Consider the following 20,860-nt stretch of genomic DNA (forward strand, 5'->3'; position numbering starts at 1 on the left):
AGTTGGATGGTAAACCGGATCAAGTGCAAGGCAAAGGTGAACGGTAACGATGAGGCCCGGGGGTATGAGAGAGAGAGAGAGAGAGAGAGAGAGAGAGAGAGAGAGAGAGAGAGAGAGAGAGAGAGAGAGAGAGAGAGAGAGAGAGAGAGAGAGAGAGACTCGCCTTTCTCTTTAACGCTGCTGTGACAAGGGATGAGGAGGGAAACGAGTGCCCTGCAGTGAGGAGGGCAAGGCACAGGGACGGCAGGAACAGGGAGAGGGAGAGGTGCTTCAGGGATGAGTGCTTGTGACTACTGAGGGAGATATGGACGGTAGCTGGGGAGAAGCAGAGAGAGCGAGAGTGAGGAGGAGGTCAGGGAAGAGCAAACAGGCAGGTGAGAACTTTGTGACGTCTCTTTCACTCAGCCATACACTCACTCAGTTGTCGTAAGCTTGGAAACACAAGAACTGGTGTGGTGAAACAGAAAAGTTTATGCCGCGGTTTGACATTTCCCGCCCTGAACACTGAACACGCCGGGCATTAGTAAGGGCGGCCAAAGGTGGGTGTGTGGTGTGTGGCAGCAGCAGTCAGTGACTAGTGCCGGCGGGTGGCGGCGGCGGCGGTGTTGGAGGTGGTGCCTTACAAGGCGTGCAGGAAAGCCATGACGGCTTTGGTGGCAGCATGCAGACGGGCGGCAACGGACGGTCTGCCAAGTCTACCTGGGCTGGGCGGACTAGCACCCTGGCTGCTGCTGGCGGCGTGGACACAAGCGGCCGTCGCAAGAGTCAACGTGAAATGTAAGTATAACTTTACATTTCTAAATAATAGCTGTTCACCCAGAAAACCACAGATTCTTCTAGTGAAACTATTCTACATTGAGTTACTTTTGGGAACTTCGTCACCTTCACGCAGCACCTTTAGTTTATACTTGGTGCAAATATTGCTTCAGAGCAAACTGTACTGCAATACCACTGGGATGAAATTGCGGGATGTGGTGCCCACGACAGCCACCCGCATCCACTGCAATCAATATCTTGCTTTTTCATCTTTTTTTTTTCTGTTTTCCAAAGTCATTAGCTCCCACTATCCCTCCTCACTTGTGCCACCTTTATACTAACAAGCTAAAATGTTACTTAATTATCTGTATTATGCAAGCGGCGATGCTTTTTATAAGCCAGTTTTCCTGTGGGTCAGTCGGTGTCTGCTGAATGATCCTTTGGATTGATGAATATACCCCACGATGCAGGAAAGGTCTTGTTATCTCACTGAGTGCTGAAACACACACACACACACACACACACAAACTTTTATTACGTATACATTTCGCTAGTAACTATGCTTCCCCTAAACCTAATAATAAGTAAGTATCATAATGAGTGTTTCATACGAGTATATACACAGTTAACAAGTTGCCAGAGGTTGCTGCACAGTAAATAATAAGATATTACAGACAACAAATTCATATCTACAAATGAGACAGCAAATGGTGGCGCACAACGAGCCGTACATTGGCCTGGAACAGTTCCAGTAATAATAACACCGCGGGAACGCTTCGCCATGCTTGTTACACTCAGTTAATAATGTTTATTAAAAATATAACTTATACATGATTAGGAATTGGAACTACCTGAACGAAAAAAAAAAAAAGTTTTAATTTTAAAATCTGGTTTGGCCTCTCAAGTTTAATGAAATGATTTTGTGCCGCGTTGTTCTGGTTGGTTCCTCTGACTGATGTAGGTCTTAGATACATATATTTTGTGTGACAGAACACTACCTACGTTTTGGCTTGCCTGCAACAACTCAGTATACAAAGCAAGTAATGGAGAGAGAGAGGTGACAGGTGACAGGACCAAATTGAGTGTGGGCGGGGCTTTCACTCAGCACAGACATGGATTACAGTCTTCGCCCACCTCCGCCCAGTAATGACGAAACAATGCTGATCAAAACTGCACTTTGATGGAGGCGCGAAGTGACTTAGCATCATGAGTTGAGCCTATAGTTTTAATATACTCGTAGTGCTTTCTGTCAAGAGTGATTCCTCCCGCGACTTAATACTTTAACCTGTCTTCCTGCCGTGTCTCAGTTAATCAATAAAGCGGCTTCCTACCTTTTCCACTCACACCGACGGATATTATTTTCATCTCATGATTTGCATTCCTTAATCTCCTGTATCCTCTCAAAGCCAGCTGCCCACACCTGTCCCCGTCCCACATCTCTTCACCTGTCACCTCCAACCACTTTGCAGTTCCAGTCTGTAATCTTATAAAAACAGCTGCACTATTTAGCTCAATCTGACTAACGTGCTAACCAGTATTCGCCCTGGACCCACGAAATTGCATTGCACGTTAGCATCCACCCTGCTTAGTGTACCACCCCGCGCTGACTGGTGTGTGTCTCTGTGTGTGTTTTTTGTGTGTTTTTAGAATGAATTGAACTGAGTTGATTGAATCCACTCAGACTTTATGAATAAGTAAGCAATGCATCTCCATCAAAATTTATGAAATTATGCAAAAATACATGCAGTATGAAATAAACATATTCAAAACGAAATGGCTTATTAAGTATAATACTTTTGAACACTGCATACATATCACGCAGTGCCACAATTTCCCCTTTACAGTGAGACAAGAGCGTGGAATTCGTCTCTTGCACCACCACCACCACCACCACCACTGCACTTGTTCCAAAGTCTATCCTCTGTGTACACATCTGCGTGTGTGCGTGTTCGAAGCTGTCTGCTCTTTGTTTACGAACAAAAGCCGGACTGTTGTTAATACTTTACAGCACTATTTTCCAACCTGGGGGAAATTTTAGGATTTCAGGGGGAAAATCTATTGAGGGAAATAAAAACTACCAGCTATTGGCCGACAGAAAAAAAAAAAACAACAACTCATAATATGGTTGTTAAGTTTTGTTGAAGTACTATATATAAATACAAATCAAAATTTATGCTAGGATTGTCTTTAGTAATGACTTTGTACGAGTTTTTACATTTCCTTTTCACTCTATGAAGGAGGAAATCCTAACAGGTGAACTGGTTGAAAGGGGAAAAGACGAAAAAAAAAAAAAGTTTGTGAACTACTGGTTTACATAATCAGTTTCATCGCTATTTGTGGCTAATCATTCAACTAAGTCTTCAGCAGCGCACATATATGTTTATCAACACTCCTTTGAGCATCCGCAGTTCGCACGACAGCTAGGAACACAACATGCTATTATGAGCACAGGTGACAGGGAAACAAGGGGACAGCTAGTTAACTTTGAACACAACACTTGGAACAAATGCATACTCTGTACCAATTAAGCTTCCCTGTTCAGTACTCACCGAGCTGCTCAACGCCTCGTCACTTACACCCACTGCTAGCTTCCTAACTCCCGTGGTCTTCAATATATGTCACTGTCCACTGACGACACGAATACGTAGACACGTACCTCTCACAAACCTTAAAAGACAAACTGGCAACCGCAAGGCAGCTAGCCGCTCTCTGTTATATCTATCTATATATATGTATATTTTTCTCTAAACAGTGATGATTGACTATTTTTTTTGCTGAATATGAATAAAAATATTTTTTGTGATGAAAATATTACATATAAATTGTAAATAAAGACCATATTAGTGACCCACACTAATTGTTTTACTGATTAGGCTAAACGAGCATTTGCTATAAGTTACCAATCCATTCCTATTACATAATTTTGTTTGCATTATGTTTTTTTTGTGCATTTATTCTTCCTTTTATTTTCCTAATCAGTCTTATTTTGATTTTACCTTCATACTGTATTGACAAGCCAAGAAAATGTTCAAAATGTCGAGATGATCCTCTATTAGTAATCTCATTTCCTTTTTTTTCTTGTTTTTCTTATGGATCTTTCAGCTATATTCTTCTTATTGTTTTGTTAAAAAAAAGAGAAAAAGAAAACACAATTTCATGATATATAAATGTGAAAAGACGAATGATTATGAATGACATTTAATATTATCGTACGCCGATGGCGGGAAGAGGCTGCTGTGCGTAGCAGATTGCGCAAAGTATTCTTGTGTTTTCTTGCTCGAAGTGTTGACGTGCCGTGATCCTGACGAAGGGGAGAGTGTACCAGTGTTCAGGGATAGACGAAGCGTCATGCACTGGTGAGTACTAGAATCACGCTAGCACACAAAAATAGTGTCACATTTCATCATGACATTGAGTGTGATCTTTGCAATTGTACAACCTGCTCCAACTTGCCTAACTCGTTCATAATCCCGTCACTCCCTATCCCTGCCTACTCAGGGCTTCCATCTACCCTTCACATCTCTCCTTCATAATATTCTTTTGCTATCTCTCTCTCTCTCTCTCTCTCTCTCTCTCTCTCTCTCTCTCTCTCTCTCTCTCTCTCTCTGTCTCTCTCTCTCTGCATTGAGCGTTCTGACCACTGAGAGCAAAATAACCTTTCTTTTTTTATTGCAATGACAAATGTTGGTGAGGCATTTTAAGGGAGTGTTAGGAATGTTTTGTGGTCCTGATATCCAACAAGTCCATTACACAAACAATATATTATTTTTAAGCTGTTTTCATGTTTTTGATACGATTTTGTAAGTGTTTCTTGACATGTGGGTGGGAAGGAGAGAGGCTAATAATGATAGTAATAGTAGTAGTAGTAGTAGTAGTAGTAATAAGGTAACAAGCGTCATACTGTCGTTAGCTGCTAAACAGTTAAAGGAAGCCTTGTGGGAAAGCATTGTCGGTGAGGTAATGACAGGCTCCCATGCAATAGTAATGGCTAAACTTGCAACCAATGGCTCCAGGTGACGTCACGCAAGCCATGTTCGCTCACCATTGCATTTTTAACCCTAATTCAAGGTGCGGTTTTTTTTTTTTTTTTTTTTTTTTTCTTTCGTTAAACTTTCATGATAACTTCCTATCAAATGAAAACTTTGTGATATTTCAAGAATTAGAAAAAGAAAAAAGAAAAAAAGAAAAAAAGAAATTGAGAGAGAGAGAGAGAGAGAGAGAGAGAGAGAGAGAGAGAGAGAGAGAGAGAGAGAGAGAGAGAGAGAGAGAGAGAGAGGTTAAACTTTCATGATAACTTGCTCTCAAATGAAAACTTTGTGATATTTCAAGAATTAGAAGAAGAAAAAGAAAAAAAATCGATAGAGAGAGAGAGAGAGAGAGAGAGAGAGAGAGAGAGAGAGAGAGAGAGAGAGAGAGTGTGTGTGTTGGTATGAGTGAACAGTGGTGTTTGGCGTACACCTAATGTGAGGCGAAAAGTAAAGAGATGAAGGGCGGTGAAGGAAACGAGAGGAGAAGCATTAGGTCGTGTGTGATGAAACAGGATATACGTTGCCTTAATAATAAATGGAATGTATTTGATTTTCCTTCCTTGCGTAATTCTCCTCCGAAAAATATGTATTCAACAAATATTTGCCAGTGGAAGTTGGAATGAGAAGTTTAATAATCGCTCTCGGGCAGAAACTGTACCTTTGTTTTGTACAGCTTGTATGCTTTAATGGAAACTATGTAGCTTTGTGTTCGGTCTTTTCCATGAAAAATCCGCGCCATGTCAACATTGCCTCATTATGAAATATTAACATCATCCAAGAGTAATGAAAGATCGTAGAAAACACACAGATGAATGTAGATTTCAACTTAAAACGAAGTCAATGGTTTTTCAAGACTGTTTATATGATTCTAGTGATATAGTAAGGATATCATCAGTAGAAAAGAAAATGCCTTTGAGAGCTCGAAAGCTGATCCCTGTGGCAGTCCTGATGATTGGCAAAAGTGTATAACAACTGCATCGTCTCCCACAAGACACTCGCTGTAGCATTTCCAGACTCGTGTTTCTGTTACTTGTGTTCAGTGTGGTGTTTGTTGATGGAGGGCAGCGAGGCTGTGGTGCCTTAGCGAAACAATTCCTTGCCTTTCCACTGTTAAGTAAACACGCTTCTCTTTGCTAACATACAACACATCCTCTCACAATGTAGATATTCCACCTTTAGTCTGTAGTCTTCACCGCCTCATAGAGTCTTCCAAGGTACGCTGAACCGCATCCTTTGTAGTAGACGGAATCACTCACTTACTGACTTAATTCCTTGTCTAGAGTTTAAGTGATAAAGTGTGTCTTCCCGCTGTCTTCCCTCAGAACGCTATGCTAGTCACACCAAGAGCAATTGTCTCGCGGCGTCTGTCCTGCTGCTCTGGTTCATCTTTCTCCATCACATTGCTGCTGTTCGTTGTATCTTCACCACCCTCACAGCAGCGGGCGCTCCTAACCTGGTAACTGTCTCTTCCAGTCCAGCGGCTTCCTATCCATCATGCGAGGTATCTCATTCACTCACACCTGACGGACGAAATCGGGGAAGCGTAGACACACAGCTCAATACTCCACGCTCTGTCCAGTATTACCTGCTTCCATTTTCCTCGTACATTTTCTCGTCCTCTTTTCCAGCCACACTTCATGCCGTCTTTATTGAGATGCACACACACACACACACACACACACACACACACACACACACACACACACACACACACACACACACACACACACACACACACACACACACACACACACACACACACACACACACACACACACACACACACACACACACACACACACACACACACACACACACACACACACACACATTACTTGCTTTCTTTTATAATTTACCCACTTTCCCTATTCCGCCCTGGCCATTCTCTCTCTCTCTCTCTCTCATCTCTCTCTCTCCCTCTTCGTTTTACAAGCTAATTAGTGTTAGAGAGAGAGAGAGAGAGAGAGAGAGAGAGAGAGAGAGAGAGAGAGAGAGAGAGAGAGAGAGAAGAGAGAGAGAGAGAGAGAGAGAAGACTGGGTAAGAAGACAAAAAAAGGATAAAACAAATGATGAAGAGAGTGGGTCATTAGTAAGACGCGGGACAATAGAAAAGGGTATTTATAGAGATTAATGCAATGGTAGAGGGGGACCAAGTGAAACTGCCAGTGTAGAGGGAGGGAGAAGGTGTGTTGTATTTGTGTTTGTGTGTGTGTGTGTGTGTGTGTGTGTGTGTGCTTCGTATGAGCTTGTATTTCAGACTAAAGTTTTTTCTTCTTATTATTTTTGTATCTATAACAAAAAATGTATGTAAAGTATTCATAGATTTCCATAATATTTAAGTAGAGTTTTTTTTTTCTCTTCGTTGTGATATTTTAGATGAAATGAAAAGTTAGGTGTGAGTGCTGCTAACAAAGGTCAACAAACTGGGGGGGGGCCTTCAGAATTTCCCTCGAGAAGCACCTACGTCAGGATCGAAGCTTACCTGGCGTCACTCACACGTACCTTGCACATGACACACCTGGTGTATCTGTGGCTGCAGAGCGGCGTGAGGAAGCCAAAGTGCACTACAAACTAAAAAGGTGTGGTGATCTCATGGCCTCGGGTTTGCTATCGGCAGTGTTTGTGATCGTGGCGCTCTTGGCGTAATATTGACGAGCGGTTAAGCCACCCGGGCGGCTCCGGCACCGTAAGGGTTAATGATTCTCGCCGGGGAAGGCCAAACTTTTCTTCACTAGCGTCGTTAGTGTCTGGAGTTCCTTATCCTTCAATATCACGGAAAGTTTAACAATTACAGCTTTCAATTGCTGATTAGACAGACTTCAAACTGCAATCTGCAACTGAGATACAACAAAATTTTTGCTCTTCTGAATGAATTTATGACCTTTCCTCACTGTACCATGGTAGTTATTCTACTGGCGATCACTCATATCATTCCTGCAAAAACTTCCATGCAGTTTTTTCCTATTCTCTCAGGAACGGTTAGTGGGGGTGGTGGATGAGGGGGGGTGGAGCTCCGCTTCATCCCAAGGAAGCCGACAAAAATGTCTCCTCTTCTTTCCTTTCCTCTCCTCCTGTCCTTTGCTCGTCAATCAAGAGTGTTGTGCTAAAGCGGCCAGCGTGCCGAGGAGGGATGAGGAGGCTGTGTCCTCGAGGCCGGCAGCAAGCAAGGGTTTGGTGCGGGGCGGGGAGCCGTGATGGCATTGTCACCGCCATTAATCTGGACGGGCTGTCCTGTTAACCAAAATAACAAGGTACTCGCCGAGCTGCTCCTCTCCTCCCCACTCCACTCCACACCTCCACCAGGCCGCGGCCTCCTTCCAGCCACATCTCAGGCGGCTTATGGCTCACAATGACAGGTGCTGACGCCATCAAGCTGCTGACTTGCATAATATTCATATAATCATCAAGACAAACACGGTGGCTCCCCGCCACAACGTGATCCTTTTTACGTCTTTTTAATTTCAAGCCTGTTTAAATTTTTTAAGGTGGGGGAAATCTTATAAAATTACGTGGTGGTGACTTACTCCCGCCTCCTCTTACCTTGCTATGGCAGATTACCATCCACTTTCACCATCATTTTCATACACTGTGTGGTGTGAAGATTTTTCTTTTTTTTTTTTTCTTTTTTCATCGATCCCTTGACTGCTTACAGTATATGCTGGTGGCTGTGGATTCTGTTCTATTTTTTCATCGATCCCTTGACTGCTTACAGTATATGCTGGTGGCTGTGGGTTCTGTTCTATTTTTTCTTGCCCCGTCCAGCACAGCGTTGTCTATTCCGAGTGGCACTGAAGCCCCTTGGTGGGATCTTCAGTGCACGCGGGTCACTGGGTGAGGGCAGCGGAGGCACAGGCTCCTTGCATATTTGGCAATCGATAGCTAACCGAGTTACCCGCCCACCAGTCCCTGCATCATGCCATTGATTGCATCTCTTATTTGATCTGCACCTGCGTTTGGTGAGATTGTGCGGCTTTGCCAGCGATAAGGAATGAGCCGTGGCATCACCTCTCAGCCCAGCGCTGCCACACACGGGACTGACTGTTTGACCTCAGCCCCACGCTGCTCCACCCTACATCGCTGTGTTTGGCTAGTGTCACATGATGAAATAACCTCTCTCTCTCTCTCTCTCTCTCTCTCTCTCTCTCTCTCTCTCTCTCTCTCTCTCTCTCTCTCTCTCTCTCTCAAACACACACAGACGCACACACAAAGCCATTACTCCTCAAATACCGGAAATCTTGGGTTGCAGGTCCTTCCTGATATAAATTAAGTTATGAGGCAGTGATGAACCCAGGCCGCGGTGTGAATGGAATCCCGCAGTCCCAATAACGCACAGTGGCAATATTTCTGCCGCGGCGGCCCAGACTATTCTTTGGGAATGAACACTGACTCAAAATTGGTTTCCGGAAATTGCAACGACCAATAGTTCTTTTGTGGTGGCGGTGTGGTAAGGGCGACGCGGGGTGCACGATAATGTAAGGCCTCAGTCAGCGCGGCGCAGCGCGGCGGGGCGGGGCGGGGCGGGGCGGCGCCTTTTTTTGGCGAGCCCTGCAGGGAAAGACGTGTGGGAGGCTGCGCCTAAACTGGTTACATCCACTGTGTGTGTGTGTTGCCTGCTTCTTCGGTGCATGGCGCTTGTTTGGTGCCTGGAGGATGTATTGGTGGGCTCGCTGAGGAGCCACACAAGGCTGCCCACGGAGTTGACTGTGTTACGTGTCTGGAAATATGAGAGAGAGAGAGAGAGAGAGAGAGAGAGAGAGAGAGAGAGAGAGAGAGAGAGAGAGAGAGAGAGAGAGAGCCGTGAAGACACAATATTCCGTCTGTCCCTGTCCCTTATATTGGTGGCAAAAATATGGTGTTTTGGAAAATGTCTTTAAATACTCTTTTCTTGTCCTTATAGTTTAATTATCTAGTTAACTAACCAATTAATTAATTAATTAATTAGTTAATTTCTATTCGTATATAAGTTAAGACAATTTTGTGTGTTAGCTGCACATTTGTTCAGCGTGGTGGACCGCGCTGGCTGTTGTCGGGCAGAATGGTTCCAGCACAACCTTGTGTAGGAAGAACACATAATACTGGGTTATGCACGCATGCTTTTAAAGTAATATATTTCTGCAGAGTGCAGCGGGCATGTCAACAGAAGAAAAAACAAACAAACATATATACTGTTTATTTAAGCTTACGAGAGGCCAGCGCAAGCTTTTAACAAAAATGCAGTTGTTTCGTGAAATATTAATGAAGCTTTATAACGGCGCACACGCTCGGGTGGTGAGATAAGGAAGCAGCAGTGGTGGCAGCGTCACTTTGTACGGTTGTTACGGAGCCTTCCTCGCTCCTGGCGCTGCACCTCAGGCTGTTTGTTGTGTGCTCAGTGGTGACGCAGTGCCCGGGTGGCTGCGACCCTTCCTTCCCCTGGAGAGTACCCAGGTGGTGGCAGCTCATCACCCTTTGCCTTCTCTTCCCTGGCTCCGTTTTTTCCCTCCGGATTGCTCACTCCTTTACTTTTATTTTTCTATTTTTCTTTCACCCCCTTGACCATCTCTCGTCTTTTCATTCCTGCTTTCCTCCGTTCTACTCCCTTCTCTCTCTTGCTTTCATCTCTCTCTCTCTCTCTCTCTCTCTCTCTCTCTCTCTCTCTCTCTCTCTCTCTCTCTCTCTCTCTCTCTCTCTCTCTCTCTCTCTCTCTTTAGACACACACAGACACTTGTTTGTGATTTTAAGCTGCACGGGTTTTGAATGGAACCTTGGTCAAGCACGATTCAGAAAGATCTCGGTGAGGATCTAGAAAATATGAGTGTGCCTTCTTCCTCCCTCTTTCTCTTCCCCTCCTCCTGCCTCCCGAGGGTCGTGCATGCATATCCTCGTGGTGCTCATGTTCTGTGTATCCCGATGTCACAAAAAAGTTTAGAGGAAAACGGGAAACGGAAAAAAAATCAGTCCAACAATGAAGTTGAGAACAAACCAAAAGCGAGACTAACAAGGCAAGCAATTACTGCAACCGTCTCTCTCTCTCTCTCTCTCTCTCTCTCTCTCTCTCTCTCTCTCTCTCTCTTTTGTGTGTGTGTGTGTGTGTGTGTGTGTGTGTGTGTTTCGGTGGTGAAAAAAAAAAATATATATATATATATATATATATATATATATATATATATATATATATATATATATATATATATATATATATATATATATATATATATATATATATATATATATATATATATATATATATATATATATATATGAATATTGTTGCATTAAAGTTGATATACATCCCTTTGTTTCACGGAAATAAATCTAAACTCAAGCACATAACCTGCTAATCAAGATAAGAAGGAAAGAATGATAGGGAAAAAGTGTAAGCTGCTTTGGTAAATTGTTAAAACTCAGTATCAAGAGAAGAAAATACTGGAAAATGATATACTGTTTTGAAAATTTCTTCCTTTAGGTGACAAAAATTGGTCGCCAAAGGAACGCAACACAAAAGTCGGCCATTATTTGCAGCGCCATCACATTGAACAATACAACCGGGACTCAGCTGCGAAAATGCAAGTGTTCTGGATCACTTATAAATATTACTAATGAAGCAAATACCGGAGTGGGTGATGCTGAATGTAATCGGAAATAATGCAAATAAAATTATTGTTATGAAAGTAATGACACATAAAGCTTTGAGGTATTACGAGTATCTAAAAGGCTGAACTGAGATATGAGGATAGAGTAAGATGAACCAGGCAGGTGAACCAGGTGTGATTGCTGCGCTGGGCATTGTGCACGAGTTTCATTACTCGTGCGCCGCGTGACAAAGAGAAGCACAACACAACACGTGGGTGAGTCAGGGCGAGTGATTGGTACTGTGCTCAGTGAATTGTTGGCTGAGTAAACCTTGGTGAACAAAGGGTTATTTTCAAGGATAATCTCCACGAAGGTTTGACCGATCAGTGTTGTCTGAAAAGAAAATAAATAAATAAATAAATAAATAAATGTTTGTGTGTAACAGGGCTGATATTAATTATGCCCTTGTTGTCATTAATTGTTTCACTGCAAAAATGTGACGGCTGGTTAAATTAAGGAATGTGATGTTGAAAATGCAGGTTAGGCCTATAATGGGACGCGTAAAATTTTAGCGTTGTCAAATAAAAGAGAAATACCTTTCATTATTAACAAATACCGAAATTCTTCAGGCGGAAACTCGAAACATGAGAGGCTTGAAATATACGGACCAAGTTAAACTTATTCAATACTACTTTATACATTGTGATGATACTGCCACAAATAAAAAAAAAAAAAAATAAATAAATAAATAAAAAAAAATTGTTTTCCATAGATCTACGGAACTGCGAGCAAAATCATTCATCCCTTCATTTAATTATTCATTTATCATTTATACATCATTCAACATACGGTAAGCACTCGCCTCCACTCAATCTCCTTCAGGTAAGCACATTCCTTCACTTTCTCCAGTCCATCACGTTAAGGTCAGTGTCCAATACCCGTCTGTCCTCATGGCGTCTTTAGTGCGCTGTTTCCACCGCCATGCTCGGTTCGTGTCGTGCCTGCCATGGTCTGGTGCGCTGCAGAGGAGAGCTGTGAGCATCAAGGGACAGAGAGAGAGGGAGGGAGGGAGGGAGGGAGGGAGGGAAAGGGAGAAGAGCGGATCAAAGGATCAAAAGCGATCATGTTAAAATTTCATCTTTCCTGGCTCTACTGTATCTCACTGCCTCATCCTCCATCTCCGGAAACTACTCCACTTGTCCTTCCCTTCCTCCTTCCTTCCCTGTCTCCCTTACCCACATTTCGTCTCTCTCTCTCTCTCTCTCTCTCTCTCTCTCTCTCTCTCTCTCTCTCTCTCTCTCTCTCTCTCTCTCTCTCTCTCTCTCTCTCTCATCCATGTGTTTTTCTTCACCCTAATTCCTCTATCTCCCTCTGCCTTGCTGCCTACCTATCTCTTTGTTACAGATTCAGTATATTAAAATTGTTGCAGAATATTTGGCTGAGTTTTAGGAACGTGTGGAATAATTACTAAGACTAGTCGGGTGATCAGAGAGAGAGAGAGAGAGAGAGAGAGAGAGAGAGAGAGAGAGAGAGAGAGAGAGAGAGAGAGAGAGAGAGAGAGAGTCTTTTCTTTCATTTGATAACACGCCGCAGAAATTTCCGAACTCGTGGCAGAATTGTCGTGGCCTTGATGGCGTGGCCGGAATTCCTGGCAGGCGTGTGGGCACCGTGGGCTTGTGTGCTCAGCGCTCGTCCACGACTAGTACTTTTTATAAACCTTCTGCAGTGAACAGAGGACCCTCCGCTGTTTTCTGTTTAAGTTAATAGATTCCAAAAGTGCAAAACCAGACGGAATTATGAGTTTGCTCGGCATTTTATACTTTTATAAAAGGAGAACGCCCTGCTGTTTTCTGCACAAATTAATAGATTCTAAAGGCGTAAAATCAGACTCCCAAGTTTGCATGATATTCTCGCCTTGAAAGAGATCACTGGAAGGTTGAATAGCAAAGGATGGCAGACAATACCAAAGCTTCCTGGTAAAGGACTTGTTGTGATAAATACTTGTATATTTCTTTGGTGTTGTATGTAGATGATGGACACAATGGGAATGAGAGTGAGCAGAAAGTTTTGCTGCGCTAGGCCGCGGCGGGACAAGTTTACCGCAACAAATCCATGAAAAGTCGGTAAAAGATAAACAGCAAAAAGCAACATTGTGCCGGAATGGAAGAGATTGGAAAAGTTGGTGGAGAAGATCATGATGGTGCCAGGATCTTTATTTACTTATTTGTTTATTTATTATTATTATTTATTTATTTATTTATTTATTTATTTATTTATTTATTATTATTTTTTTTTTTCAATGAACCGTGCTGTGTCTGGCGATGGTTCTTGCTCGGGACTGTTGTGTCTGAGTGGCCGATGTTACGCTGTGTTGCAGTGTGTGGGTGATGTGTTAATGTGCTTTTAGTATATACGTACATGATACCACAGTGGCTTTTATTTATTATGAAAAATGCTTTGTACTTTACATCATCATCATCATCATCATCATCATCATCATCATCATCATCATCATCATCACCCTTCCCATTAGTTCTGGGTTTGTTCGGGATAAAACTCTTATGATGATGTGTGATTGTGGAAGGTCAATGATGATGATGATGGTGGTGGTGGTGGTGATAACTACCTACGATTATGGTGGGTGTGGCAGGTGTGGGCTTGAGCGGGAGTGTAGCAGCAGGTGTGTTGTGGGACTTTACAGCAGTGTTCCCATGAAATGAATGACACGTGAGAGTTAGAGGCGCGTCCGTTGCCGCGTCACGCTTCTGCTGAGCTGCTCATTATTAAATTGACGCGAAAAACGTTCAGGTGTGTTTAGTACCTGGCGAGGCGAACCCGGTGGGGGAAAAAAAGGTGCAGCGTATGAACTTTTCATTAGTGAGGGAAAACTCCGTGCCTGGCAAATACCGTACTTGAAAAAAGTATACGGTAGGATGAAAATAGTGTTTTACCCTTACTTTTAAGCTGGAGGGAACCATTCTGGTGGACCGCACAGCAGCACAGCACCCTTTCGGCTCCCACAGAGGGGCCGTGGCTGGCTGGCTGGCTGGCTGCATAATGAATGACGTGCAAGGACTTGTGCCATCTCAGGAACTGTTCACCACTAGTGTTCTGTTTTAGGAAACTGTGAAAATAAATAACGGAAACCCTTAAAATTCTGACAAACTAAACCAAAATCGAGAAATGTACAACTCTTGCCGGCGAAACAGCCAAATGGACGCGGCGCAGCACAAGGCACAGAAAGGCCATTAAGTCTGAGGCATCTCCCCTGCTGTACTTTTTTTTTATACATAATTTTTAAACCGTATTCTGCTAAGTTCTCCAGAGTGTGGTCCACCTTGAGGACACGCCTGGGTGAGCCATGGAGTGTCTGGTGGCTGCTGAGTGGCTTGCGTACTGTGAGGGGAAACAAAAACAGACCAACAAGGGGTAGAAAAAAGAGGTACGGCGTTTATGACCTTACGTACCGTGAGAGGAAGGAAAACACAGACCAACAAGGGAAAGAAAGAAATGTTTATGACCTTTTTATTACTAAGGAAAAAAGTCTTCATACCAGGCGAATATAGAACCTAAAAATAATATATTGTGGATCATTGGCTCCATTCACTTACCCTGAGGAGTCCCCTGACATGCTGATGATAATTTGCAGGTTGACAATACATCGCGTCCTGACACTGCAAACCAGAACACTGCCTTGCATCATGGAGCGGCGCATCCAGGCAACATGCACGAGGCTCTGTGTGTGTGTGTGTGTGTGTGTGTGTGTGTGTGTGTGTGTGTGTGTGTGCGCGAGTGTGTGTGTGTGTGTGTGTGTGTGTGTGTGTGTGTGTGTGTGTGCGCGCGCGAGTGTGTGTGTGTGTGTGTGTGTGTGTGTGTGTGTGTGTGTGTGTGTGTGTGTGTGTGTGTGTGTGTGTGTGTGTGTGTGTGTGTGTGTGTGTGTGTGTGTGTGTGTGCGCGCGCGAGTGTGTGTCTGTGTGCGCGCGCGAGTGTGTGTCTGTGTGCGCGCGCGAGTGTGTGTGTGTGTGTGTGTGTGTGTGTGTGTGTGTGTGTGTGTGTGTGGTCAGCGGCGGCCTGACTCTCACCTACCTGCGTGAACGACCTTGTTTACATGGGAATGAATTAAAGTGAGAGGCGGCAGGTGGGCGCCGTGGCCTGCCCCGCCTTTATTATAAATCACGCTCTTTATATTGCAAGGCAGGAAGGAAGGAAAAGTTAACAGTTCATCACACACACACACACACACACACACACACACACACACACACACACACACACACACACACACACACACCTGCTATTCTGGCATTTCAGTGGGCATATTTTTTTATTGGATTTTTGTTGCCCTTGGCCAGTGTCCTTCCTACATAAAAAAAAAAAAAAATCACAGGTAAATTTACGGTGAATACCTGTGAAGATCGTGCATACCTGAGGATCTCTGCTGGGGGCAATGCTGTAATTCCTCGTATCCAGGCAGTAAATCGTTGTTCTCCTTGAGGGGCGTCACAAATACGGTCTCGTCCAGCTCAGTAGAGATGAGTGTGCTCCCAACGTGAGTCAGATCTGTCAGTTGCGCTGCTCTAGAAAAAGTGCATTCTGTGTTTTTCATCTCTTACTCTTTTGGATTTCTCATATATTTTTCCATTTCTTTCATATATATATATATATATATATATATATATATATATATATATATATATATATATATATATATATATATATATATATATATATATATATATATATATATATATATATATTTTTTTTTTTCTAAACAATAGACAATGTCCTTAAAGTCTCATTGAGCATAAAACAAGTACTTTATGAATAGCCTTTTGTTACGCAACTGACAAATCCTCCGAAGTCAGACACGCGTCACTCATACACGTGTCCCTTCGTCAGACTGTAATAGAGAAAATGACCAGTTTCTTCTGATGATGGTTATGAGACTAGCTTGACGAAGATCACTCTCTCCTGGGCCACAGCCGCTGGTTCTCGTGGGGATGAGTGTCGTCAGCTGTGCAGGGAGCCGCGCCACTCTCGTCCACTTGCGTTGCCTCACCTCACCTCACCTGCCTCACCTGCGTTGTCCATCTGCGTTGCCTCACTCACAAAAGTTACATGGTCTGCTTCACTAGGCGCACTTCTATTTATTTATTTATTTTTACAACACGTGCGTTATACAGCGAGGATTTCATAACAAACTAAAACAAAATCACTACAGCTTAGGATACAAAAACGAGTCCGCTGTAAATAATTTGAGGAACTCAGTTTTTCTTTCGATCTTTTTTTTTTTTTCCTCCATGACCAAATTTAGTACATATTGTTTCCCTGGGCAGTAAGACTCACGAGTACGTATTTTCGAGCGGCGATGGCTTTTATCAGCAAACTTATTTGGTGGTCTGATGGCGCAGACTGTGATGTGAAGGCTTAGGATAGCGTGTGGGCAGAGTTCATGTTATGTGTGTGTGTGTGTGTGTGTGTGTGTGTGTGTGTGTGTGTGTGTGTGTGTGTGTGTGTGTGTGTGTGTGTGTGTCAAAAAAACAAAGATACGGCGTGAATCATGCGGCGCAACAAGTGAAGCTGATATCACAGACCACTTCTTCAGAAATTGACGTTGAAATTGTTCCAGTGGGGGGCGTCTATGGGGTGGGCGAGGAGAGGAGGATGAACGGTGCAGGGAACGGAGCCGAGATAGTCAAAGCGGCGGTGATGGGCTGCATAACCTATTTCTTTTTACCTGCTTCTTGATAATCAGCTCACGTTTGCCAAATTTTCTGAGCTCTCTCTCTCTCTCTCTCTCTCTCTCTCTCTCTCTCTCTCTCTCTCTCTCTCTCTCTCTCTCTCTCTCTCTCTCTCAATTTATTTTTCTAAGCAGGTATTCACTTTGTTTTCGTTTCATGTCATTTAATATTCTGTAATCGTCCGTTTTCTTCTCTCTCAACCTTCTCAGACTTTTTCTATATTCAGTTGTCCTCCTCCTCTTCCTCCTCCTTTTTTTTTTCCTTCATTTAATTTTCTTCCCATAATATTTCTTGTTCATTATACTTCGAATGTAAATTTTGTTATGTTCCTCCTCCTCCTCCTCCTCCTCCTCCTCCTCCTACTCTTCCTCTTCCTCCTCCTCCTCCTGCTGCTTTCTCTTCTCCTTCCTTTTGTAGCTCTCCTTTTCCTAGTCCTATTTCTATTCCTTTCAGTCCTCTTCATCTCAATCTTTTTCGTGTTTCTCTTAATTCCATTTCCCTTCCCTGCTCTGTTGTATTTCTCTTCCTCCTCCTTCTCTTCCTCCTCCTCCTCCTCTTACTTTTTTTCACTTGTTTGTCTTGTCATGAACAAACTCTTCATTCAACTCTCTTTTCCTTCACCTCCTCCTCTTCATCTTGTTCTTTTTCCTGCTGTCAGTCTCCCTCGTCTCATTGTTGTTGATCAACAACAATGCGGCCGCCGCTACAGAGAAACACGATGTCCTAACCATTCTTGACAAGCATATACGTTATTTAGTGCGCTGTATCCTCATTGGTGAGTCTTATTCACGTAACTTGCTTTACGTAGCTTGCATGACGGATGGTGGTTGTTTGAGCGTGCAAATATTGGGGTAGTGTTGTCATGAAGTGGGATGCATGCAGCTCCCGATGGAATTAGCATTTGCTTTCCTCTTGTAATCCATCCGCAGTACTAGATTGCAAAGGTAACACTGAATTAAGAGAGAGAATCAGCACATAAATGTGCAAGCGGTGGCGGGAGGGGCGGGCCTGCGGCGGGAGGGTGGAGGCGTGTGCTGCGGGTCCCCACACAGGTATTGACGAGGCGGGAGTGACGGGGCGACCGGTGCCAGCAGGAGGAAACTTCGGAGCGCCTGTGTGTGATGGAGTACTGGAAGGGGAAGGTCGGAAGGAGAGGCGATGGAGACAGAGGAAGAAAAAGCGAGAGAAATAGGAAAGACATCTGTGAAAGTGACATGTTTCATAGATAACCAAGTGAGGTAGACATGGACACATTAAGCCGCTGGAATAGTAGAAAGGACTGTCGTAAAAGGAGGTAGGAAAAAAAAAAAGAAAAAGGAATCGAAACGTTTTGACTGCGTAGAGTGATTCACAAGTAAGCCGGATGGGGAGACACAAACATGGACTGAGGCGAAGAGGTAGACGAGTGGGGAGTGAAAAAGGAGCGAGGTTATCCTGTGTCTGCACGTACAAGTTAAAGTATGCAATATTTACTGGCTTGAAATGAGGAACTATAAAAAAAAGTGACATGAAGAAGGTAGTAAAGAAGTAAAGCATTATAACAAGACAAGACCAGTCATATCCTAGCGTGAAACAGTGATTACGCTCCTGTGGGAAAAAAATAAAGTCTGGGAAAGATGAGAAGAGAGGATTGATTAATTATTCCTGGCGCCGTTACAGCAAGGCGGAGGATTACAGCAGCAAACACTCTGAGGTGGAACAATTGCAGCGAGAATGTGTAGCCAGCATCTCCTAGCAAGACCAGCGAGGGAGGCGGGGGGAGCCACACACAAAGTAAGATTCAGGAGAGAAGCAGATTGGAGAAGCTTTACAAGATGCTTTACTAGTTTTGTTTCGACGTAGTTTTTTTCCTCACTCTGAATAAATGGAGGGTAAAGTTGCTCGTGAAAGCGAAACTGGGTAGGAATTTCGATAGATACAACCAAAGTAAATCCAATAATAGCAAGTGAAGCAAAGACAGGATAGGAGTGTGATTCTCTCTCTCTCTCTCTCTCTCTCTCTCTCTCTCTCTCTCCTCTCTCTCTCTCTCTCTCTCTCTCTCTCTCTCTCTCTCTCTCTCTCTCTCTCTCTCTCTCTCTCTCTGTCTGTCTGTCTGTCTGTCTGTCTGTCTGTCTGTCTGTCTGTCTGTCTCATCTCCCCGCCTGTCATTCGTATGATACATCCATTTTCTCCTTTTTTCCTCTTTACGTCAACACTTTCTTGTTTTGTTTGTGTTTTGATGCCTCCTGCCCTCCCTGGCCCTCCCTCCTCCTCCGCCTCCTTGCCCCTCTTTGTATCCATCCATGTTGCCTCTAATAACACTTCTCCTCTCATCCCACCTCACTCGACGCACTCTTTCCCTTCGATCACATCTCTTCCCCCTCCCCAACCCTTGCCAAGTCCTCTCACTCTCTCTCAGTGCCGCCATCAGCAGCGTGGCATCCTTGCTCCCCTCAGCATCCGGCTTGTCGTCTCTCGCAGCTGTTGCCTGTTCTCAGCACTGACTTGGATTCCCCTCTCTCTCTCTCTCTCTCTCTCTCTCTCTCTCTCTCTCTCTCTCTCTCTCTCTCTCTCTCTCTCTCTCTCTCTCTCTCTCTCTCTCTTTCATGGCTTTGGTGTCCTTGGTGCTGTAATGCAAAATAGAAGCCTGTCAACCAGCGTCTCAAGGCCTTTCTATAGTCGTGGTGGCTGAGGAAGTGCCGTGTGTCTAGAAATTCATTGGATATGCAAATTTCAGCAACAGTGTTAGGAGTCAGGAAAGTAAAGTCTTTTTAGGGGAGTTCTGAATAGAATTGTATTGACTTAATCTACAAGAAAATTCCTATTACCTATTAATTCAAACCACGCCTTCCTTCCTACTCAAGTCACTCTCAGTCCAATTCGCCCATGGAATTAAAAAGAAGCGTGCGCGGGGGAGAGAATGAAATATCTAGTCTGTCCTGTTTGCAAAGCTCCTCAGAAAGACTTGCGCAATCCTCGGTTCTTGGTTACATTCTGTATCTTTATCGCCAGGGAACATTTGGGTTGAGCCTCATAACTGACTGAAAACATTGCAGCTGGTTGTTTTCAAGTCACCTATACACAACATCGCTGCATACCGGTGCCTTCTACTTACAAATTTATCACTATACAAGATTATTTAATTTTAAAATAAAAAAAAAAATATATATATATTTCATAACAAACCACACGTACTCTAACCTTCAGTCTCGCAGCTCCGGGAATTACAGCTCCAACATCGAGCGGCGTCCTGCCTCCCTGAGAGACACCATTCACCTGTAGTGGAAAAGAATTAGCAGCATATGATTAATGAGACTCTGGAAGTGTGTCCTTCGACGATGAATTACAGAGAGAGAGGCATTAGCACAGTGAATAGGAAATATCTGTCGGCAGGAAGATGGAGGATGCGAGGCTCACACACCTATGGAGGACAGCAACTAATCGAGTGGCTGTGAGAGGAAGGATGAATGGTTGTCTGAAAGAAGTTTCAGAAAGGGAAACTTGAAGTCGTTGAAGAGTATCTGATATTTGGATATGTTGGGTAGCTGCACGATAACCTCCATCTTTTACAACAGCAACGTGTGACTACATATATATATATATATATATATATATATATATATATATATATATATATATATATATATATATATATATATATATATATATATATATATATATATATATATATATATATATATATATATATATATATATATATATATCAGCATTCGTACTTGGTCGAACTCTGTAACCTTGGCGCCACACGAGCTTCAATAAATGATTACCATGGCAAGCTTTGGG

General features: G+C 43.4%; 2 long non-coding RNA genes across 7 annotated transcripts in view; one reads left to right on the top strand and one right to left on the bottom strand.

The window, feature by feature from the left end:
• The window catches only part of LOC135099135 (uncharacterized), a 38,722-nt gene extending 35,263 nt beyond the window's left edge, over nucleotides 1-3,459 (bottom strand). For 2 of the 3 annotated variants that reach the window (XR_010267699.1, XR_010267702.1), the window contains exon 1: nucleotides 3,306-3,459. This is a non-coding gene — a long non-coding RNA (uncharacterized LOC135099135). The remainder of the gene's footprint in view (nucleotides 1-3,305) is intronic. The other variant, XR_010267700.1, reaches the window with a different exon arrangement.
• Nucleotides 1-20,860, top strand: part of LOC135099137 (uncharacterized) — a 160,177-nt gene that overhangs the window by 26,056 nt on the left and 113,261 nt on the right. For all 4 annotated transcript variants that reach the window (XR_010267707.1, XR_010267704.1, XR_010267706.1 and 1 more), the window contains exon 2: nucleotides 422-777. This is a non-coding gene — a long non-coding RNA (uncharacterized LOC135099137). The remainder of the gene's footprint in view (nucleotides 1-421; nucleotides 778-20,860) is intronic.

This window comes from Scylla paramamosain, unplaced genomic scaffold (assembly GCF_035594125.1).
Source record: "Scylla paramamosain isolate STU-SP2022 unplaced genomic scaffold, ASM3559412v1 Contig106, whole genome shotgun sequence".
Classification (NCBI taxonomy): domain Eukaryota; kingdom Metazoa; phylum Arthropoda; class Malacostraca; order Decapoda; family Portunidae; genus Scylla; species Scylla paramamosain.